Raw genomic sequence first — 25,375 nt, 5'->3', positions numbered from 1 at the left:
TAATTACAATTATTTTAAACATACATCAACCTTATTGCCACAAATGTTTGCTACAAATGTTTGCTACGTTGCTACTTGGACTACTAAGTTATGTAAATATTTTAGTAAGTCGTATTTAGATAAAAACCTTTATTAAAGGCCATTGTAGAATCTATTATATACTTCACAGGGAAAACATGAACAAACTTACTGTAGTAAAGCAACAAATTATGTTAGAGGTCAATAAGGAATATATGATTATAAGAAAATACACAATGCATTTATTTATCTAGGAAAAATGCTTTAAAATACACATGAATTAATAGAATCTTGCTGGAATCTCTGAATAACCCATTTAATAAGAGATTGATAGTCAATGGAAAATAAATTATAAGCAAGTTTTATTTGAATATATTAATGGAAATTGAGTGAAATGTAAAAATTGTAACTTCATATCATTTCTCTATGAATTCACTGTGATTCCTCAATATTTCCTCAAAAATATCATCTAGGAAGCAAAAACAAAATCATGATGATAAATATCATCATCTTGAATATGATGTTCATAATTCCTATTTATTTTTCTTCTAATATTTTACTATGAACATTTTCAAACACGCATAAATATGCCCATATACCAACTATATTTTACAATTACTCTTTCCCTAATATTTGCTTTATCGCATATGTATCCAACCATACATCCCTCTATCCACTTATTGACTTCTTAAATTTTCTGATGCATTTCAAAGCAAGTCGCAGGCTTTAGTTCACCTCCTAAATACTTTTTAGCAAGCATATACTCTAGTTTTCGATATGTACTTACACTTTATTTTTTTCCTTTTGAGGGGAAAAACAATAAAATGCACAAAGTTAAATTTACCTTTTGATGAGTTGTGATGATACCTATACCCGTGTGACTCAAGCCCTTATTCAGATAAATGTCATCTCCATAGGGGCACCCGGCTGACTCAGTAGATGGAGTGTGTGACTCTTGATTTTAGGGTTGTAATTTCAAGTCCACATGGGTGTAGAGACTACGTAACAATAAAACTTTCAATAAAGATAAAAAAGAAAAAAATATGTTAAAAAAAAAGAAAGAGAGAAAGAAAACATCTCTATCACCCCAGAAAGCTAGATTTAGTCAATGTCCACACTCCTCCACCCAGATACAGCTTCTTTTTCTACCATAAATTAGTGACACTTATTCTAGAACTTTACATAAACAAAAGTATGTGGTATACATACCATAGTTTTATGAGGCTTCTACTACTTATCAAAATGTTTTTACATTTATTCATGTTGTGGTTTATTTCACCTTACTGTATAGTCCAAATCCATAGTTCGAATGCATCACATTGTTTACTCATCCTACCATTGATGGACTCTTCTTTTAAAAACATTGTATTTATTTATGATAGAGAGAGAAAGCACAAGTAGGGGAAGGAGGTACAGAGGGAGAGGGAGCTCAGTGAGCAGGGAGTTCAGCAACGGAATGCCTGCCTGGGTCCATCCCAGAACCCTGAGATGATGACCTTAGCCAAAGGCAGACACTCAACCACCAGAGCCACCAGGTGCCCCCAATGATGGACTCTTGACTGCTCTACTTTGGGGGCATTATGAATAAATATGCCATACATTTTCTCCTACAAGTTTTTTGTGAATATGTGCTTTTTTCTTTTTTCTTTTTAAAATACCTACCAGTCTATTTGTTGGGTATTTTTCCACATTTAAAAATATAGTTTGAATATAGTAAAATATTTAGGGTTTTACATTTTTTAATTTTAAATAAGGGACAACATTACGGAGTATCATTTTGAGAACCGATTCATTCACTTAATGGCATGGCTTGAAGGCCAAATTTGCCCTTGTCCTGTTTTGGGAGAGATGGTTACTGCCATTCATTCCCTCACTGTCTGTGGCATCTTCCTCACCACTGCGCCAAAGAAGAGTCAGGAAGTTGTGGCAGAGACTTTAAGGCTCATGACGTTTAAAATATTTACTATATTTCCCTTTATGGGACAAAATTGTTGTCCGCATTGCATTCCACTGTACGATTATGACAAACAGTACTTCTGTGTTTCTCTTATTAGTGGAACCTCCTTGGATAATCTGGATATTTGTTTTTTTCTTCAATTATATGATGTTCCAAATATCTTCTCCCTTTTCAAAACTGGCTCTTCATTTTCTCTATGGTGGCTGGTCAGGGACTGGAAAAAGAAGGCCTGGCAGGCCCTAGGTGGGGGAGTCTGGAGTGAGGACATGTTTGTGGACAGGTGGGGGTGAGCATCAGCATGAGGGGTTTTGTATCACTGCCCTCTCCAATACCCACTAGAGAGTGTACCCTTTGAGATAGTCATGAACAGCTGAGCAGACACAGTGACTCAGCCAGGTGACATCATCCAGCCTTCCCCAGCAGCCTCCCCCAGAGCTGGAAGATGGAACAGACTGGCCACGGTGACAGCGATGGAGGTTTGTGACAAGCCCGCTCACTCCCACAGCCTCTGAATGTCCACGGCCAGCAACACGTGATATTCCTCAAGGATCCCAACCAGCTTCCTCAGAGAAAGTTGGTCCCCTCCCTTCCATCCTAGAAAAACTGCTGGTTCATCATCAGAGGAGTAAATATCTATCCTGGGTACAGTTTTGACTTTCCTGCCCACAGAGACTTAGCCAGTACTGGTAACTGAAGGCTGGCAGTGTCTGATCCACAGGTGTGAAAAGCCACATGGTGTGATCTGCTCAGGGAACACCCTTCAGAGAGAAGGACATGAGGAAGTGGGCTCATGACCACAAGAATCACATCACCCCATGTGTTACACCCTCGAGATGCAGCTCCCTGGGAAAGCACAGGCATGGCAGTTGCAGGCACACCTACCACGCCGTCTTGGATGTGGCACCATGATCTGCATCCTAGATCATTATATACGTATATAGTCTATACACTAAAGCTAAGATCCCTGTGTGGGACAACACTGGAAGAGACTCTGGTCCCAGATCTCTCTGCGACACCGACTACATTGACAGAGTGTTCCTTCTGAGCTATGTTGCCACCAGCCAGCAACTGAGTAGGAGGAAGGGTCCAGAACTGGGTGAATCTTCTCCAGGGTCACACCTTCTATGGGCGACCTGTGTTTCAGGGACCCACACCAACCAGCTTTTCCGATCTGTCCCACAGTCCAAAGTTTTCCTTTCTTCCTTCCTATTTTCCCTTCACAGACGGTCTCACCTGCATTCTACAGTGAGTCTCTACACACCTGTGCAGCGATCTCTCCCGCCCACTGTGTTTATTTAAGCCAGCTCAGCTCTCTTTCGGTGGTTTTCCTGATTACCTAGGTCTTTAAATTTTAGATATATCTTGTGTCTATTTTTTTAAAAGATTTATTCATTCATTTATTTGTCAGAGAGAGAGAGAGAGCACAAGCAGGCTCCCTGCTGAGCAAGGAACCCAGCGTGGGACTTGATCCCAAGATCCCAGGAGAACCTGAACTGAAGGCAGACGCTTAGTCAACTGAGCCATCCAGGTGTCCTTAGATATATCTTCTAAACGACATATAATTTGATCTTTTAAAATCCAATAAGAAAAATCTTTATTCGCATATGTTCAATAAGAGTTTAATCAGCTTATGTTAACTGGTTTCCTATTAATGTTTATTTTCTGTGTATATATATATATATATATATATATATGTCACTTTCACTTACAAAAATTTTTCTCTTTTCTGCTTAGTCTCATTTCCTGTTTTCTATTTGGCTATTCAAACTTTTGTATTCACTTTGCCTTCTATTGATGTGAAAATTTTATTTACATTATGTATTATATGTTTTATTTATTTATATTTATATCCATATATTTTAGCTTTAGTCACTTAGATTTTTTTTTATATCATCACATAAAAGTTTCTTTTTTTAAGGTTTTATTTATTTATTTGACAAAGAGAGAAAGAAATCACAAGTAGGCAGAGAGGCAGGCAGGCAGAGAGAGGAGGAAGCAGGCTCCCCGATGAGCAGGGAGCCCGATGCAGGGCTCGATCCCAGGACCCTGAGACCATGACCTGAGCTGAAGGCAGAGGGTAACGCATTCAGCCACCCAGGTACCCCATCACATAAAAGTTTCTATCAGCAGAAGTTCTTTGGGTTTGAGTCTACCTTTTAATTCGTCTGGCGATCAGAGTTACTGAAGCATTGCCCTTTTATTTGAATTATAATTTAGACTGTGACTTCATTTTAAGCACGGTTTACGTGTGAAGTACGCAGCAGCCTGGACTGAAAGCCTGTTCTACCAAACTGGTTTCATTATGTTACCTCAGAGACACTATCAATATGAGCTTGATTTTTGGGTTAATTTTTCAGTTTAGGGTTTTCTTAATCACATCGGTAATGAATTTTTAAAATAGCGAATTAAAAAAATTCAGATTTAATGGACTAGAAAATTTGATCTATTTAATAGTTTAAATAGTCCATGTCTCAAATATAGATGCGTTTAATGTCTGTGGCTAAGCTTTCCAAAAACAAGACTTTGTTTCCTTGTGCAACCCCAGTGTCAACTCACAGGCTTTCTTAGCACGTGTGTTAAACATCACTGCACTGGTTTTCTGATACTCGCTTTCACGGAAAAAGTGGTTTTTATTGTTTTCTTTTAACTCCTGACCTCATGTGAACCCAAGACCTCTTTTCATGTTACAGCAGATGATAGCAATCAGCACTTTAGAGAACTAAGAATGAACCCGATGTGCAGACATGCACACACACACACACCTGTATTCCACAACCCCATACTTCCACACCATCAGCTTTCCTCTTTTCTATGAGTTTTTTCTTTAATCTGACTCCGAAAAATGATTTTTTCCTCTTTGTTTTGAGCTTGTGCATTTAAGGCAAAGCATGTTTGCTGTGCATGATCTGGTAATTCTATTTTTTTTTAAAGATTTTATTTATTTATTTGACAGACAGAGATCACAAGTAGACAGAGAGGCAGGCAGAGAGAGAGAGAGAGAGAGAGGAGGAAGCAGGCTCCCCACTGAGCAGAGAGCCCGATGTGGGGCTCGATCCCAGGACCCTGAGATCATGACCTGAGCCGAAGGCTGAGGCTTAACCCACTGAGCCTTAACCCACTGAGCCACCCAGGCGCCCCGGTAATTCTATATTCTTAATGCAGGAGGATTTTTTTGTTGTTTCTTTTGCCTTAACGATTTATTTCAGGTTTATTTCCGTATGAGTTTAGTTGCTGTCCTTACATCACACTCTGAGAAAAACAAAACCAAACCGTTTTTATTTTGTTTACTGAAGGTCCTTACATCATTCCACTCTCCAAATGATTTGAGGTAATTTAGAGCAAGGCTCATGCGCACGAACATGAACATATTAAAAATTAAATGAGAACAGAAATTTCAATCAAGGAAAGAAAGAGAAACTAAATATGCTTCAGGTAAAGGTTAATTTAGTTGCCCCAGTAAACATGAAATGTGATTCCAAGATCCTCCACAGATAGATCAGGATAAGAGGCTGCGGAAGGGGCCCAAGCCTCAGCAGAAAGGAAAAGGCACACCTGTTTCTCCAGAAACACTGCCCTTCTGCTTGCTGCACTGGGTCGCATGGGTATCATGAGGTGATGCGACGGGCACTGAGCCAGACTGCCATTTACAGATAATGAATTCGCAGCGTAATCCAGCAAAAATGATTGTCGAATTTTGACCCAGACAGATCCGGTTCCAAATCCAGACCATGATCTTCATTTATTTTTAAAACTTAGGTAAGTTTTTTGAACATTCTGACTCCCCATTTCTTCATCAGTAAACTGGGGACATTATTACCTCCGTTTTGTGAGTACTTGATAATTAGGGTTCGTGGGGGACAGAGATGATGTCGGAGGTTCCACAAAATTCTCCATGACCTTGGAACAGAGACCCTCTGTGAGCTGTGGGCAGAGAGACCACTGACCACAATGATGCAGATGGTTGGGGGTGTCCCTGATTGTCCATAAAGCCCCGTAGCAGTCTCCAGTATGAAGACTTCAGCTGAGCCTAAAACTGGAGTCTGGAATTCACAGCTCTACTGGAAGAACATGTTGCAAATGTGACACACCAGGTAGAGATACACGTTGGGTAAAATCATCATGACTCCCTGAAGAGTAGAGAAGACTTTCTTTTCCCCTTAACTGTGGGGCTTATAGGACAGTGGTTGTATAACTTCGCAGAGATGATAAAGAGTAAGTAAAAAGAGGTACAGAAATCTGATTTATAGCCACTTCCTCTCTATGGAATCACATTTGTATTCACTGACATGACCTTTATGTGCTCTAAAATTTTATTGATATAGTCATATCATTCAGAGGAAGACATATAAAAAAGTTACGTTGTTGGTAATTCTTATGTCCATACAAGGATTAAGGAAATAGATTGCTTGTTAGTATGTGACAGTGAAACGGGGAACTGAAATAATTGTTTAAAAACCACACAGTGTCTAGGATATACCATCCCAGCTGAAGCACTGTAATTCAGATTCCCTTGTTTTACTAGTTTTGATAAAATGAATACAAAACCTCAAATTGTACTAGCAATTAGACTTCTTGGAATTTAAGGAGATAATAAGCTTCAAAAATACATGCATATGGACATATGTTATTTATGATACAAAATAACCGCCAACAAATTACAAACCCAACACTAAAGAATTATTTGAAAATATTGTCTTTCCTAAGTTAATATATTAAAAAATTCAGCTCTCATTCAAATCCTAATGATTAGCATTTCTATCCCTGTGATTATTGTTTTAGTTCTTGCTTTCCTACCAGAAAACAAAAACAAAAACATAAAGTTCACCTGGAAAAAAATAGGCAAGAGTGATCAATAAAATCTTGAAAAAGAAGAGAATAATGCAAAAAGACTTGCCATACCATGGAGCCAAAGACATGATAATACACATCTAATTAAATAAGAGCATCTTGATTTTTTTTTTTTCTTAAATGTTTTAAAAGACTTTATCTATTTGAGAGAGGGGATGAGAAAGAGAGCATGAGCAGGGGGAGGGGCAGAGGCCGAGGGAGAAGCTGACTTCCCACTGAGCAGGGAGCCTGACGGGTTGGGGGGGCTCCGTCCCAGAATCTGGGATCATGACCTGACCTGAGCTGAAGGCAGACGCTTACCTGACTGAGCCTCCCAGGCGCCCCTGAGCAAGAGCATCCTCACAGACAGAGGGAGCGACACCTGAGTGCAGTCGAGAAGCTGTCAATAATAGCAACAACAAGTCACCAGAGAACCCCCCCCTAGCCCAGGCAATGTGCTAGTTTCTGGGATTAAAGAATGCACAAAAGCAGACACGGCTTTGCACACGCAGGGTTTTGAATATGGTTGGAGCGAGGGAAACCGGATAGTCATCAGGTAACCTTCACAGCAAATATAAATGCGTAATTTTGCCGGGTATGATGTAGGTGATGCACACGGTATGAGCTCTAATAGAGGATTTGGCTAATCAGAAAGGTAAGAGTTTTTTGTTGTTGTTGCTGTTGTTTTGAGAGTCTTGGTTTAATTGACGATGCGTTTTGCAGGACAGCAAAAAAGAACAGAGGGAAGAAGCAGCCTTCAAGGAAGAGGAAAGCTCACGCAAACCGGGTCCTGGTACGGAGAGGAACAGCAGCATGAAGAGGGAGGAGCTGGGCTGCCCGTGAACCCAGGGAAGGAGCACAGTCCTGGACGACAAAAGCCCCTCCGGGAGCATCGGGCAGATCACGACTTCTCTTCCCGTCAAAGAAACGGTTCCTCAGTGAAAGCTTTCAACAGAGCTGGGGAGGGCAGTTTGCGATTTGTCCTTGGGAAAGACAGATCCTTTTGGCTGCAGAGGGACATGGGGAGGTTTTGAGACAGAGGTTATTTCGGCAAGATGCTGAAAGGCTGGAAGTTTGGGGGGTGGCTGTAGGGGAGAGTGGAGCTGACTTAGTTCCAGACGAAAATGGCAGCTTGGGAGTTCAGCGCTGGAACTCCTCAGTTTGCAGCAAGGGAACAGAAGCCACTTCGGATATTTGAAACATGAACGTAACAGAAGGCACATATTCGAAGCTATTAATAGCGCTGATGAGGAGTTTGGAGGACGGGCTGGAGGAGAGAAACAGATCAGGAAGGCTGTATGGCCCCGTTGGAGCCCTGTGGCCCCAGAAACACCCCTAGTCTGTACCCCCCCACCCACCGTGGCTGCTCTGGGGGGCTGAACAAAACAGCAGAACACGTGGCTTCTTCCATCCCCCACTTTCCAAGTGCCTGCCCAGCCTCCCTGGACAGAGCCTCCGAGGAAGCCAGGAGACAGAGGGCCTGGGGAGGAATAGTGAAGAGCGTGGCCTGAGGAAACCCCAGAAACACAACCAACCCGGGGAAACTGAGTGTTTCAGGATGGTAACTAAGAAAAAGCCAAATCCTAATATTATATCACACGACAAAAGGATTCCAACTGGTTCAAGATCTAAATGCAAAGGTTACTTGAGCGAAATACTTTAAGATGTGAGAGAATATGTAGATGTATCATCCTGAGATGGAAGACAGACTTTTTGAGTATAAGTCAGCATCAAAACCATAAATATATAGAATATTATCTATAATATACAAACAGTACCTAAGAAATCAAAAGGAAATAATGAAACAACATTTTAAAAATGTCAGCAGGACTTCAGCATACATGTTCTCTAGAAGTATGTTGACTTGGCTAAAACTTAAAATAAATGTAAATAAATAATTACAAATGTAATATATTTCTCATTGACTAGTAACAATGAAAAATAGTTGTATAGACAGAGTAGGAAATTCAGTAGCAGTGAAAATCATCAACCTGGCAGTGTTTATCACAATACGAAGTGTATACTTCAGGGTGCCTGGGTGGCTCAGTGGGTTAAAGTCTCTGCCTTCAGCTCAGGTCATGATCCCAGGGTTCTGGGATCAAACATGAAGAGAGCATCAGGCTCTCTGCTCGGCAGGAAGCCTGCTTCCCCCTCTCTCTCTGTGCCAGCCTCTCTGCCTACTTGTGATATCTGTCAAATAAATAAATAAAATCTTTAAAAAAAGAAGTGTATACTTCTATGAGCAACAAAGTATCCTTGCATGAGAAACACAACCACATTGTTTACAAAACAAAATAATGAATATATAATAATAAAATAAAAGTAATAATGAAGAGAATGAGAACACATGGTCTCGTTCGTCCTGAAGGATGACATTTGGATGTATAGATGTTGAGCTTGTGTGTTTGAAGGCATCTGGGTCATATACCGTGCTACCTTCTCTCCCCCTTCCTTAGACAAGTAAACAAAATACATCTGTCAAGACTCATTGCCTTTGCTGTCATTGGAATTGCCACAGATTCGTGAAAGGAAATTCTATGGTGAAAACCACAGGGCAATTGACTTATCTAGACACTGGGTTCCACTGTGCTCAGGAAACTTCCACCTTATGCCTTGTCTGAACATAATTAGTAAAAGCACTGCTTTCCTCAATATTTCCTCATTTTCAATGACTATATGGGTGTGTATTTATACCATTGGAGTATAAAGGACATTACAACATAGTGTGTATTTGTTATAGAACTATATAGAGCATTATTTACAAATATTTACAAATATTTATCCTCCCACTCTAAACCGACCAATGCTATCTTCTCTGTTTTAATAAAATTCAACATCCCTACCAGGGGCTACAGTCTATACGTGATAGGATTCCAGACTCTTCTAAAGAGCCTCTCTCCATGCCTCCCTTCTTAGGGAACTCTAGGCACATGGATGGTCCCACACCCAAATCCAAAACACAAGCATGCAAACACACTTTCCCACCTCCAACTTCCTCTGCCTGGAGAATTACTTCCTTAGATGGTTTACATGCTGTTTTTTCTTACTTCATTTCAGTCTTTATTCTAGTATCACCACAGAAAGCATTCCCCTGACCACCCTGTCTAAAATAGCATCGCTCATCACTCCCTGTTCATTCACAGGCTGTTTTTCTTTATGCCTCTCTCTCTGAGCATCATACTTCCTGTGTGTACGTACGGATTCGTGCACGTGCGCGTAGTAGGCCTTAAGCAGACTTTCTTATCCATAGCATTTCAGTTTTCGAAGGCAGGGCATTCACTTGCTTTACTTACATAGAACATCATATAGAATGATGCACAGACAAGCACCCCCCCCCCCGATAGATATGGAATGCATGAATGGATACAGGGACCGTGAAGAAAGTATACAGTGACGGGGATATTTCACAACAATGTATATTTGGGATGGTAGGAATTAGGGATATTTTTTTTCCTTGTATTTATTTTTTCGTGGAGATTGTTGCTTAAGTAATAAAAAGTAAAGAAGATGGCCAGGAAAAAGTGTCCTCGCAGAACCAAGCTAACAGGACTAAAGTTGCAGTTTAAGGAGTGCTAAAATGTTTCAGGCATCTCTGTAAGACCTACACATGTAGAAACTCATTTCATCTCATCATCCCATGAGACACACAGTTACTATGCTCTCCTTGAAACAGGGAAACTGATCCACAGGAAGGTTCCCTAAGTTGTTTGTTCAGTGAATAAGGGGGGTAATCGGGCCCCTGGGTAAACAGGGCCCAGGCCGCTGTGTCCAGAGCGTGGGCAGCCACCGTGCCGCACAGCCAACCAGCCCACGGAACTTGAAAGCCAAGTCCCTGCCTCGTGTGTGTCCACATTGACTTAGAGTGTGAAAAACAAGCCAGCGCTTAGTCAGTTCTCATTACGCACGGACCCTGTGCCTTGGCCTTCTCTAAATTTCATAGCAGAGTTTAGGATTACTGCTGCTAGCAGCATGTGGACACTTGGTAGTCTTTTTATGGGTTTAGAACCTTTCCCAGGTGGGGTTTTCTGCAGTTTCAATGGTGATTACATGAAATACGTTATCTTCAGCGGCTTTTGTATTCATGGACGTGCATTGTCTTTCCAGGCATCAGGGATAAGGCCAAGGAGACTGGCTCACCTCGGTGAGGATGGACTGACGACCCGCCCTCCGGCGAATCTGAAAATGGCATTGTTAATTTCAACTGTTTATCAAGAAATGTCAGAACTATTAAGAAATTTGTCAGAACTGAAAAACTGTAGCCTTCCTTGTTCCGAGCAATGAGTCTGGCCTGACCCTGACTGTCACCTGACTCCTTGTTCTCACCTTGGCCAGGCAAGGTTAGAAGACGTTGAGTTCCTAGACCTCATTTTAAGTCTCTCCTTATAGCTCTCATAATTTGTGTTCCTGGGCTCAGATGCCCTGGTCTAGTATTGTTTTGGGTTTTTTTTTTTTTTTTTTTTTAATGGATTTGCTTCTTTTAGAAGTGAAAAGAAATAAACTCAGCATACACTTCGAGATTGCCCCTGCTCACTGACTGGTTAATATTCATGGAGCACAGTAGAGAGTCCATCTTCATTTGTAGTAAAGGGAATTGAATGTGCTCTTTTGGAAGGATCTGTGCACAGCCAGAGGATGAGGTTAAAGAAACGAGGTAGTACTGGTAACAAAGAGGGCTCTAATAATTTTTTTTAAAGACTTGTCTAATGTTGGTTTTGAATAAAGATGTGAGACCTCTCTGTTCAGCCCTTTTAATGGGTAGCATGGTGCTTTAGAGAGTCTCAGGAGAAAGACTCCTTTTTTTTCCATTATAAAGAACTACTTTAGTAGAATGTTTAGTAATGAGATGCAAAAGCCCTTCTACAATCTCTTTTATTACATTCCCCAAATGAAAGTGGCTGCTAGCTGTATTACCCCTACTGCTTCCCATTAAAAAGGAAACAATTGTCTGACCACATCATAAATAAGTTGAGGGAAATCCTATCTGCTGTACCAAGTTGGCCCTGGAATCAATACACTCACACACCATTTGAGAGAACACACTTGTCTAAAGATACAGAGTAGTAGTAAAATGAAGTACCTGCTCTGAGAAAGTTCTGGAAAGTAGGAAGAAAAGGAGAGAAAAATGGATCACTGCTGCTTTACCTAGCACCTGCCTTTCAAATGGAGCTTCTATTATTTTGTACGCTAAAATAGCAACCGCTACCTACCTTCTTCTGAAGCTAAAAGGCAGTTATTCTTGTCAAGATGGGCTTGGAAAGCTAATTTAAATAAAACTGCCTGCCAGGTGTGATCTTGTGATTGGTATTCATAAAAGATTTCCAAAAGTTAGACAGAAACTCTGTGAGCACACTTTTCATTTTATTTCAGGGTGTGTGTGTGTGTGTGTGTGTGTGTGTGTGTGTTTGTATGTGTGAGTCTGTGTATGTGTGTGTTTGTGTGTGTGTGTGTGTACTTTATTGATATTGTTGGCTGATCCCATTAACCCATTAGAAATATGAGACATACATGAAAGGTGTTCTTAGGTGTGGGCACAACAATTTAGAGAATTAAATCACTTTGTTTCTTGACCCGTAGTTCAACTCAATCTCATTAAGATATTTCATTTCCAGAAATATGAAGTTGTGGCCCACCTAGTGTAGTTCTTAGTTACATTGGCCCATGATTCAGTATGACTCTGTATGTACTTAAGTGTCTGGGAGATTATGCTGAGTGAAATAAGTCAAGCAGAGAGAGTCAATTATCATATGGTTTCACTTACTTGTGGGGCATAAGGAATAACATGGAGGACATGGGGAGATGAAGAGGAGAAGTGAGTTGGGGGAAATCAGAGGGGGAAACAACCCATGAGAGACTGTGGACTCTGAGAAACAAACTGGGGGTTTTGGAGGGGAGAGGGGTGGGGAGTTGGGGGAGCCTGGTGGTGGGTATTATGGAGGGCACGGATTGGGTGGAGCACTGGGTGTGGTGTGTAAACAATGAATTTTGGAACCCTGAAAAACAATTAAATTAAATTTTAAAAAAAGTCTGAGAGAATTAAAGGACTTTGGTGTGGTCTTTATCCAAGGGAAATAAATACAAGCTCCCAAATGGAAGGAAAACTTTTCTTTAATCTTCTGAAAAATGACCTTATGAATTAGAAATTCATGAAAGCAAAAATCATCCCTTTAGGGCTAGGCAGAAATAAAAGTCCTCCATGTTATGCATTTTAAACCTGTGAAGGATCTTCTTTGTCAAAGGAAAATTGTTCTGGACAAGTTAAATGAGCAAGGAAGACTTTATTCAAGACTATTGCAATAGGGGAGAGAGACTTAATTCCAGGCTCCTGAAGGAGAAGGAGGGAGAGTGAAAGCTTAGGATACACAGGTGGACAGTGGTGTAGGACTTCTCAGGAAAGCTGGTGGGTGCTGGCAGCAGGCTCTGCTAATTGGTACTCCCTGCAGGTGGACTCCTGCCCTGCCACAGACACTTCGAAATAAGGGGATTATCTTTTGAGATGATTACATTTCAAAGGGCTTGCTCCCAGGTCCTTGAGCAGAACCTCCCTGGATTGCTGAGAATCTGGGAAAAGATTTACCTCTCAAAGGGGAAAGAATTTAGAACTGCAAGTTTTCTAAAGGAAATGCTCTAAGAAAAGAAAGTCTGGGTTGGAGGCTGGAAGAAGGCCATGCAAAGTGTACTGAGGCTGAGATGGGGTGGGAAGGCCTTCTTAGGGTCCTCGCCGCTCTGCCAGCCCCTGTCTCTGAGTTGGATGCCAGGGAAAAGGCGTGAAGTCTCTGAGATCTATAGCCTTTAAACAACAAATCTTAGCATTAGCACATATATATTTTTCACTATCTTCATATTTATTCAAAATAGAAAAAACAATATACTGAAAAAAAAAAAAAGCTGATGACATCTTCCATAAACTAGGAGATAAGTTATCCCAAAAGCCCCAAAATGTGAAGGAATAATAGTTTTTCCTTTTGCATAGTGAATTATACAGGACGTAGCCTTTTCAGATTGGCTTCTTTCATTTAGTGATAATCCGCATTTAAAGTTCTTCCATGTCTTTTTGTGGCTTACAAGCTCATTTCCTTGTAGCGCTAAAAATATCCCCTTGTCTGCATGGACCAAAATCTATTTATCCATTCACCTTCTGAAATACATCTTGGGTGCTTCCTAGTTTTATCATTATTAACAGAGCTGCTATGAGCATCCCTGTGAAGGTATTGGTGTGGTCATAAACTTTCAGCTCGTTTGGGTAACCACCAAGGAGCACGGTTGCTGGGTTTCATGGTAAGAGTACACTTAGTTTTATAAGAAACTGTCAAACCATCTTCCAAGTGGCTGTACAGTTTTGCAACCCCACCAGCAATAAATGAGAATTCCTGTTACTCCACATTCTGGCCAGCATTATCCCCCCCCCCCCCATAGAACAAAAGTTTTATTTTAATGAAGTGCCACTTTTTTTCATTTGTTTCTTTCATGAATCATGCCTTGTGGTAGTATATAAAATGTCAGTCACTGTATGCAAGATCATCTAGGGGTTGCTCCTATCTTATCCTCTAGAAGTTTTATAGTTTTGTGTTTTACATTTGGGTTTGTGACCCACTGGAGTTAACTTTTGTAAAAAGTATAAGGTTTGTGTTTACATTGATTGATTGGCTGATTGAATATGGATGTCTAGTTGTCCCAACTCCAGTTTTTGCCTTGTTTCTTTTGCCAAGGAGTGGTTGACTCTATTTGTGGAGGCCCATTCCTGGGTGCTCATTCTGTTACATCAACCTGCTTTCTATTCTTTCACTATGCAAAGAAACAAAATTGAATTGGGAGGTCTGTCCCCTCACTGTCACCTCTTCTGTTCTAACAGCCCTTCCTTTCTCTTTCCCAAAGCCTTTTAGGGCCCTCCTTGAGGCCAAAACTAAATATCATACACATCTCTCTGTTCTTTGATTCTAAATCCACACACTTAGGACTCCTTCTTTATGGTGAATGATTTTTTCATTGTATAAGTTCAGAAATTGTGCCAGCTTGCTTTTCTTTTAAATATTTTAATGCCATCACATATACAACATATCACAACAGGCTTACAGGTTTAATTTAAGGGAATTTTGGAACCAAAGTTCTAGCCTTGGGAATTTCCAACCCATTTGCCCAAACCAGAGATCTCACAAGTTTTCACTGAATTTTGAGACATTTGAATAGCATAAATATCTCATTACAAAGTTGTTACAGACTGAATTCTGTTACCCTAAAAATCATGTGTTTAAGCTCCATATCCCAATGGCACCGTATTTAGAGTTGGGCTTTATGGAGATAATTACGGTTAAGTGAGATCATAAGGGAAGGTTCCCCATTTCATGGATTTGGTATCCTCCTGAGAAGAAGACGTAAGTAGTCTCTCTCTACATGAGCCCGGAGAAGATATCATGTGAGAGCACAGGGAAAAGGTAGCCCTCTTCGAGCCAAGAAGAGAACCCTCATCAGAAACAGAATATGTTGGCATCTTTACTTTGGACTTAGAAGCTCCAGAACAGTGGGAAAAAAAAAAAAAAAAATCCATTGTTAAAGCCACCCAGTCTGTGGCATTTGTTATGGTGGCCCAAGCTAATGTGACAGCCAATAAATACTCTTGAATTGTGAAAGGGAGAACATGATATTCTTTCTTACTTCCTAATATTGTGGCTATTGTAAAAGCAAGTACATCAACTACCCAGGGAAATGGTAAATCAAAGAAACAAATTGGTGAAGATCAAAACAAGTCTGACCTGAGATTCTAAAAGACCAATGTATTAGTTTCATTTTCAGCTACCCAGTCAAAAGTTAATTGCAAAGTAAAGACCATTAACAATATTTCCAAAATCATGAGGAGAGATGCAGCAGTGTATATGAGGAATGTGTTTCCCTCTAAAGTAGTCAGCTCACAATTAAATTTAGAAAAAAAATAATTACCTGGTTCTTGGTTATATTTAACAAGTGTCAAGTGTCCTTTGCTATCTGATTTCCATGTGGCACATTCACATGGTGTGCTCTATGCCCTTGGCAAAGACACCTGCTTTGTTCTGTCTTTGCTATGTGTTGGTGGTTGGGGGGTGGTTTTATTTTAGTGCACTGAATCGGGCTACAGTATGATAACCTGCTTCCATTCTTACTCCTGGATGCATTATTTTTACTGCCAAGTAAAAATAGTTTTAGTTCAGCCCATATCATCCTCTGAACTTGGGTCTTTCTATGGGTTAGATTAACATAAAGAACATAGAACATTTCATTGATTGGCTAAGAATCTGTAGCTTTGTTGATACTTTTAGTATGATTATAGAAACTGGGTTTATTTTCTGGATTCTTCCTGTTATATACTTTGAGTCAAATAATCTATTGTGAGCAGATAAGTCATGTCACTGTAAAATCCGGAAGGTGGAAGGAACCTTACCAGATAAAAGGGCATCTATAGCCTCTTTCACGTGAGCTTAGGAGACACAAGTGGGAATGGAGATGCATTTCATGGCTAGCACAAATCCGTGCTTGCCCACGGCTGTGAAGTTTCCTCTTACTCCACAGCTCTCTGTTCTTCAGATTCACATGGGGGACACTATGACAGGGACCTGCAAACTCTTGTCTATGGGTTGTCTTGGAGTTACAACAGTGACTCACCAGTCTGGATCCAAAAGACAAACATCAGAACAAAAGAGGCGAGTTTTCACACAGTATATTTATACAATATATAGATTCATCCCGTGTTCCATGATTATTATTAATTTTGAAGTGAAATATCATTTCTTGTGTGCTTTGCAGGGTGGTTTTTCAATTATCTCTAATATCATTCAAAATAAAATGAAATTTTGTGATAATGCCCAATATTCATCTAAACTCCACTGGACATGCAGTCCATATATTCAGGAATCACTGCCCTGGGCGGTGGATTCACATGTCTTCTCCACCCCGCCATACCTAAGGGAAGGTGCACCTCCCAACCCTGAGAAGGACCACTGTGCCCCTGACTGCTGTGACCCTTCTTGGGACTGGCTCCCAGAGGCTGTGCTCCTATCTGTCAGCAGAAATGCCTCAGTTCATCAATACATTCTTTTGTGGGGCTATTTCAGTGGATGGTTATTTGATGATGACTTTCTTTCTTTCTTTTTGTTAAAGATTTTGTTTATTCTAGAGAGGGAGCATGAGTGAGAGAGTAAGACAAAGCATGAGCAGTGGGGAGGGGTAGAGGGAGAAGCAGACTCCCCACTGAGCAGGGAACCCAAAGACATGGGTTCATGACCTGAGCCACAGGCAGATGCTTAACCGACTGAGCCACCAGCTCCCCATGATGATGGGTTTCTTTCACTGTTTACCTCAACACCTTATGCATTGCCCTCCATGTCAATAAATCTGACCAATTGTTTTTAACAACCCACGTGTGTATGATAACTACATCATGCCATGAAGTCATACTTTTCAGTCATTCCACTATTGATAAACATTTATGTCATTTCTGTTTCTTGTTATTTGCAAGATTTTTAAACAAATCTCTTTTCACATGTTTATGATGTATCAGTGCTTTGATTTCTGCAGGTTATCTTCTCCAAAGTTGCTTTTCTCAACAGGATATACAAATTTTAATTCCAGCAGAAAGGGTCCAATGATATGAAGGGAGAAGAAGAACTTCCCTGTGGGAACTGAGGAAAGTAAACTCAAGATACCCTAAGTGTCCTTCCCTGGGATCATCCAATAGGAGGTGGAGACACAAAAGGAAACTGTGCCTCTCTACCTCTAAAGTTGCTGCTCTTTTCTGTGAAGTCTAGAGACCCTCTCTGCACGGTGAAGGAGGTACAAGGTGAGCAGAGACCCTTGAGACACCAAGAACTAAAAGGAGAAAAACCTGAAAATACTAAAGCCTGGCGGGAAAACAAAATGAAATTGTACACTAAGAAGCATATTGACAAATAGAGTTTCCAAACCAAAGAATGACTAGTACCTATATAAAATGTAGAATCCCAACCTGACAATGAGTTAGAAATACATTTATTTTAACACAATAGGATACAAACGGTACTTCTTTCTTTTAGATTGAAATCCAACTGAAATGATCCTTACTGTAAAATATAAGAAAAATGCACAATAATGAACATATAAAATACAAAATAAAATAGACAAGAAGAGAAAGACTATAAACAGCTATGTGAACATAGAATTTTATCATTATACATCACAGAATTACTGTCTTTAGTGAGACAATTTTATTACTTTACACAGGATTAAATAACATTTCCTTGTAAGGTAAACATAACATTACATTGAAAAAGATTATTCAACATTTTCTAAAGAGATAAACTTTCCCATCAGATCAGATAATGTTTCTTAAGTTATGAACGTGCTACACTTAGAAAAACAGACTTTTTTTTATTTTGCCATTTGGATCAGACACTGTTACTTCATATGAGTGTGTTCTTGTTTTCTCAGTGTGGACTTTACGAGTTTCCTTTGTGCACCTGCTGTTCCTTTGCTTCTCCCACACCCCTTCCCTGAGTAATTCCAAGGTGTCCTTTACACTTTGCCTTGATGTCCCTGTTTCTCTAAGAGATTTTGACCATCCCCAAGGTTGGGTTACATATTGGACCACATCACATTGCACTGCAATTCTGCATTCATGGGTGCAACTGCCCCAGCACCTTTGGCCTCACGCCGGGGAGGGGTCTGGGAGAGGCAGTGCCATCCCTGAAAAGACCCTGAGCAGCCACCCAGGGGCAGCAGTTCCATAAAAGGGACTAAAATGGATCATGTTTTTGAAAGCAGAAAGCCATCAGCTTGTCCAGGAGAGACATGAGCGTATAAAACATGGCGTTAAGTAGGGTTGGCTTCAAAGGACTGACAGAGAAGATGAGAGAGGGTCAGGAAAGCCCCCATGACCCATCTGAGTGGTCCACTGGCTCTTGGCAGTCGTCTCATGAAGGAGCACATTTTCCCCTTTCCGCTGGCATGACCTCTGCCTTTGAGAACCACCGGCTTGATTTGCTTCTTCCTCATTCACGCACATTCCTTTGGCTCCTCAGAAAGGTGGTGTCACTGCCAGTGCACCTGCACTCTGGGGAGCTCACCTCTCCTGAGCCGCACAGCTGTGTCAGGGAGGGGGCATGGCGGGACGGACAGCTCTGCCTGGGCTTGGCGCCTATCACCACCATCCCTACTTTCCGGTCTCTAACGTCTGCTTGGAGCAGAGAATTCACTTTTCCTACTCTCTTAAGTTTTCATACCTGACTCTCAGGAATCTTGGATCATTGGCCAGAGGTAAGAATTCCTAACTTTGAACAAAAGTACTTTCTGGCGCGCCTGGGTGGGTGGCTCCGTCGGTTGAGCGTCTGATTCTTGATGTCCGCTCAGGTCATGATCTCCGGGTGCTGAGACAGAGCCTGACATCGGGGCGGGCTCTGCTCCGCGTAGAGTCTGATCGGGATTCCTCCCTTCCCTCTGCCCCTGCCCCTGCTAGCACATGTTCACTCTCTTTCTAGATCAATAAATCAATCTTTAACAAAAAACCAGTACTTTCTTACTTGTTACTTGACTGCCAGCTTCCACCGCATCTTGTTTCTTGGATACTGGACCTTTCTGAAGTTGCAGGATTTGACCAACCCAGTTCCATATGTTGAATTTTCATGAACAAGACCCTTTTAGTAGACAGAAGGCAGCAGCTCTCTTGTCTTCCAGATCAGCACAGAATCATTTCTCGTTTGCCCAGCTCAGCTCAGACATTCTAGCATTTCTGTTCTTTACGTATCAGCCTACTTACATCAATTTCTAGATCACTTAAAATTTTATGGTTGCAAGTAACAGAAATGAAATCTGGCCCATTTAGTAGAAGAGGACTTTACTGGAAGAAAATGAGGCAGCTGGCCATTATCATACCAGAAAAGATAGAAAAGGGACAGTTTGGGGGGCTAAGCAGCAATCATGAAGACACTGTCTGCATGGGGTCTTTCAAAGGAGGAATCTTTCCCAATCATGCTCAATCTCTCTTGCTCCTTAGAGGAAGTTTATCCAAAGAACATCATTGAGGTAGTGCCTGAAGAAAGGGGACACATTGAGTAGGAAAAAGCATCAACATTTCTCACAGCCACAGAATTGCCAGTGAAATAAGTCAGACAAAGACAAATGTTGTATGTTCTTCCTCACATAGAGAATCCAAAAAGCCAAGCCTCATAGAGACAGAGAGTAGAACAGGGGTTCCCAAGGCCTGGCCAGTGGGTGGGGACATAACAGATGAAGGAATATTGGTCAGAAGGGCCAGATTCCCAGTTTCAAGGTGAGTAAGTTTGGGGGATCTAGGAAAGTGGATTTTAGACTTTTTCACCATAACAATAACAAAATGGTAATTACATCATATAAGAAATGTGCTAACTGACCTTATTGTGGTAAGCATTTTGCCATATATGCATATGTCACATCATCACACTGGCCATAAGTTACTTAAGTTATGTTGATTATATCTGAATAAAGTTGGGGGAGGGAAGTACTTCATTTTTCATTTACTTCCTAATTCTCAAGTACTAGAGTGGCTGACTCCTCAATACAGCTGTTCAGAGAGCTTTTTATTATTATCCCCCATTTCTGTGCATGCCAATACAGACTGCTGATGGTCTGATTCTCCTTCTTTGCCTCAACTTCTTCTAAGTCAGTTTTATCCCAAACGTTTCTCTTCTTTGATTGTCTTCCTGACCTCTCCTGCATATCACAGTGACCCTCATTGCTTTACCTTGTATCTTAATAAATTCGATGCCCTTAATAAATTTGATGTCCAAATTTCTATTTCTAGTCGTTATCTGTCTTGAGCTGACCAACACAGTTTTTTTCCCACAACTTCCATGTGGACACCATGTGTGAGCATTAGGCACATAAAATACTTAATTCTGAATTTATCATTCTGTCTCCTTCACCTGTCCCTTAGTGGACTTCATGCAATCAGTGCAAGTCACACGCCAGGAAGTTCAGATCATAGGGTTGTTTCTCTCCCTCATCCTGTCAATCATTCCTGATATTTTTCCTGTCAACCTCTCCTATAATGTCCGTGTACCACAGCTTTAAACAAATTCCAGCTGCCACAGTATTCACCCAGGCCATTGAAAATCATGCCAAACCTCTGCATTGTTTCTTCCATCCATTGTCGACACTATCATCACCGCGACTTTGCTAAAACACTCTTGTCCCAAGGACTCAATGTCCTCAAGTTTTCAATGGCTCCCTAGTACCTTAGATTCCAAATAGCTGGGTGTGAACATCCAAATCTTTTTAGGACCCAGTTATTTTCTGTGGAAATACCCCGACTTTTCACTATATCAGGTCTTTACTATTTATTATTATCCACTTTGCACAGAGTCTTGACAATTTAGTTCATGACTCTGTCCCATCCTGTCATGGTTGATTTGGAGTTTCTAAGAGTTTACTTGCATCTTAACATGTACTTTTCTGTGAAATTTCAGCAGATCATGGGTGTAACAAAAGAAACCTATATTTTTGATAAACTGCCCAATGGTTCTTAATGATTGGTTCATTTGGAAACCACTGCATCAAATGCCATTTTGTAGCAAAAATACAATGTGCCTCACCAGGTATTTGGTAATCTTTCTGATACATTTTGAAGTTTGTTGATGACTAAAATAGTATGCTATTACCTATCGCTCTGTTCCTAACATATCAAAGGCACATCTGATACATGCTAACTAGTGAATCAGTTAGACAGTGTGTACACATATATGTAACTGAATTTGGGAACGGTTGCTGCATCTCAGGTTTTCACACACTGAAGTAACATGTCCAATGTCATCTCAGCTACCTGGGGATGAGCTAGAAGAGTTTATATAATCTGCAGATTTTCACCACTTTTCAGGATTTGTCTTCTCCCTCCTGTAACAAGATCCTCTGCTGTAGACAGAGGAAAGAGTGTCGTTGATACACATGCTCAGTAACCTACTTCTGTGATCATTCACTGTAAGCCCAGACATCATCACTGCTGGCGTTTCTTCTGACACCTCTTTCTAGTTAACTCTCACTTTGTCTCCTCATCACAACTGTTTCCCCAGCTGCTACCGAACCGTTTGGTCTGAGTAGTTTAACTTGTGAAATTTCTGTTTTCTTTTTAATCATCAAGTGTGACCCTCCTCAAAGTGGCTTCTAAACTTCACACAAAGTACCATAAAGGGTGCTGCATGCCAGCAGGGGGTAATTAAAAGTCCTACTATCCTAATTAAGGTTAGGAAACTAATTAAATATATTTTAATAAACCACAAATCATACAGATGAATATAATTAAATTAGGTAGGTTGGAAATTAAATAGGTATTACTTTCAGGCTGATCCTCCCACTCAACCCAGGCCTGGTACCGCGTTCCTTTCACAGGCAAGGGAACAGCCATCTGTGCATCCAGAGGTGACTTCCTTTTCTCGGGGCCTCTGCAGTCCTTCCCAGGGAAGCTAGTGCTCCAGAGCAGGGACAGAAATTTTAGCTGTGTGATCTACTCTGGAATACAACATTCCATTTTAGTTTTCTTTCTTGATAGTCCTGGGTATCCGTGCACCAACAATTATTTATCATCGGCTGTGATCACACATCGCTGTAATGGTGAGAAGCAAAACCTCTGCCCTTGAAAAGTTCTCAATATAATGAGGTGATAGCAATGAAAATACTAATTAAAATGCAGTCATATTATTGATGAAGGTGTATGTCTAAAGGATTGTACCAGAAAAAAAAAAAATCTGACAAATTCTAACAGAGCGATTCATTTTAGAAAGGTTTCCACAAAAGTTATCCGACGCAAGTCACAGTGAGTCTTTGAGACGGGCGATGCTTGCTTTCATCCCCTGTTGACTGAAGAGCAGATGTTCACTGAGAGCAGGTTAGTGGCTTCCCAGCTAGGGAGCTAGTGTGTGCAAACACTGGGATCTCATTCCCTAACTGGTGAACCCAAGTCCAACAGGCTTTTTACAGGCACATCAGAGTTGGACACTCAAAAGTAGGAGCCATGGACTGATTTTCTAGACTTGCAGTGAAGGGCACAGGGAAGAGTTTTGGCAAACACATATGTGCAAACACACACACACATACCTACACACATGCACACATGCACTACAATCTTAGGAGTATGGCATCTGAGAAAGTAGAAAAGTCTCAAGATGTTGAGAAAATGTAAGATTAAAAGGAAATGACTATGTTGTCTTTAGCAATAAACATAGGCTCATCCACTCAAATGATTACTTCTCCTGCTGGGCTCCCAAGTTCTTTTCAGGCAGTGTTTCTGCAACAAGCTTGCAAGGGAAAGGTCTTGTCTAAGAAAGGAAGCCAGCAAATTCATTGTATTATATTGTGATAAATTCTGTTAACAGGAGGGCCCCCTACAGGGAGATAGAGGATGAGGGGAAGGGTCTTCTCCTGCTGAGCAGGACAAAAGGTAGGGGTTAAGCAAGGTTGTACAGAGGAGATGGTGCTTGAAGAATTTCAAGATTTTAACAGTGAATAAGACAAATGAAAAATATGATTCTAAGTTATAGCGTACACAAGATAAGGAATTCAGCTCAGTTGTAAAGAATCTAGTTTGTTGAGAGTATTTGCAGTCACTCCTAAGGGATGACTAATTTTTGAGAAGCTTAAGGACTTGCAAATAACTTCTAATGATAGAAGTTATCCATGGAGGGCACCTGGGTGGCTCATTGGTTAAGTAACTGCCTTTGGGTCAGGTCATGATCCCAGAATCCTGGGATCGAGTCCCGTATCAGACTCTCAGCTCCACAGGGAATCTGCTTCTCTCTGTGACCTTCTCCCCTTTCATGCTTTCTCTCCCTCTCTCAAATGGATAAATAAAAATCTTAAAAAAAAAAAAAAAGAAGTTATCCATGAAAATTATCTGCGCACTGTCACTTCAGATAACCCAGAGAATATTGTCAATCGCCCTTTTTCCCTTCCTGCTGCCTGCAGAATCTCAAGGATGGAATGGTTGGTGAGGACAGAGTCATCATGCCTGGACAGTCCAAAGCTGGACCTAGGAGGTTCTCGCTGTCATCCCTTGTATTATTTCTTCTACTTCTTTTCCTTAGAACTCATTGGTCAGAGGTCCCTATGGTCACTACGGCTCAGCTGCAACCCAAATGGGAAGCACCCTCAGTAATCTGGTATAAGAATAGTCCTGATTTCTTTCAGGTAAAACTTTTGGGTAGTTGTTACATTTTTCACTGTTCATCCCGTTGTTCGGGTGTGATATTCACACAGGTATTTCTGGCTTGGTCAACATGCCGGAAGGGACCAGCCATCGGGCACTCAGAAATGTGATTTTTCTCTCTGAGTAGGTTTTCCTGGCCAGCATCCTCTTGTTCACTGGGGAAAAATAATTACCCATCTACCAGTTCCTTTGATGAGTTCACAAGACATACATCGTAACCCCAGTTTCTATTATAAATTGAGACAATTCTTATTTATTACCTTTGGAGGTCAAGGCACAGTTCTGCATGATGTGGAAGTCAAGTCTGTACTTAAATGACTTCCTGTAAATAAGACTCATTAACCGCAGTGACCTGAGAACATTTTCAATTTAAGTTGCTGCCCAGTGTGGAGAGTCCTTATATTAATCCCACTGCTGCTGCGGATGCAACTGCCTTCTGCTTTTCACTTGATGAGGCGATGCTTTGGCTCCGGTAACTGAAAAAGGAGCTCCTCCACCTTCTTCCACATCCACTTGTCTTTCCCATGTGAGACTGAATATATGATATTTACATAAAAATAAGAAAGAGGAAATCACCAAGAAACTTGATTTTGGCATTCTGAAAAGGCCAAAGAAACTGATTGCACCTGTTCCAAAAATTCACAATGATGTCAATTCTTAGGAGGAATACAGGAAGATGTCTCAGTGACACACTTCTATTTTTTGTTTTAATTTTATTTATTTATTTGACAGAGAGAGAGAGAGAGCACAAGTAGGGGGAGCGGCAGGCAGAGGGAGAGGGACGGGCAGGCTTCCTGCTAAGCAGGGAACCTTATACCCGGGATCATGACCTGAGCTGGAGGCAGATGCTTAACCAATTGAGGCACTCAGGTGCCCTCAGTGACACACTTCTAAAGAAAATACTGTAATTTAAAACTTTTTTAATAGAATAATTCAGTTTTGTAAACATCCTGAAAAAAAGTAAGTTTTTTTTCTAATTGTATTTTGTAATGTAAATTGCTAAATGTATAGCAATTTCTTTTCATGACATTTAAGCTTACCCCATATAAATCCAGCATTTTCATTAAATTAAAAAAATATGTATTTTAAGAGCAGAAAAATAATCCCAATTTTTTGTTGTAGACAAAAAAAAAAAAAAAAAGACCGCTTCATCTTTATAACCTCTATCAACCCTGATGTTTTTTCTGTATATTAAAATGGAATGCATGTAATAAGAAACTGAACTTGATCTGGAAGTCAAAACGCTTGAGAATGATACAGAAGAACACTTGAAGTGAAAACTGAAATTATGCTAACACCAATTCTTAACTACCACTGTCATTCCTCTTCTTTTCCTGACAATAACAGGTTCAACAGGAAAAATGTAAGTCTCTGTGCTTGTTTGTGATAGGACCAATTTTACA

Source organism: Mustela nigripes, chromosome 8 (assembly GCF_022355385.1).
Source record: "Mustela nigripes isolate SB6536 chromosome 8, MUSNIG.SB6536, whole genome shotgun sequence".
In the NCBI taxonomy this organism is placed as follows: domain Eukaryota; kingdom Metazoa; phylum Chordata; class Mammalia; order Carnivora; family Mustelidae; genus Mustela; species Mustela nigripes.
Note: the sequence above shows the minus strand (reverse complement) of the source record.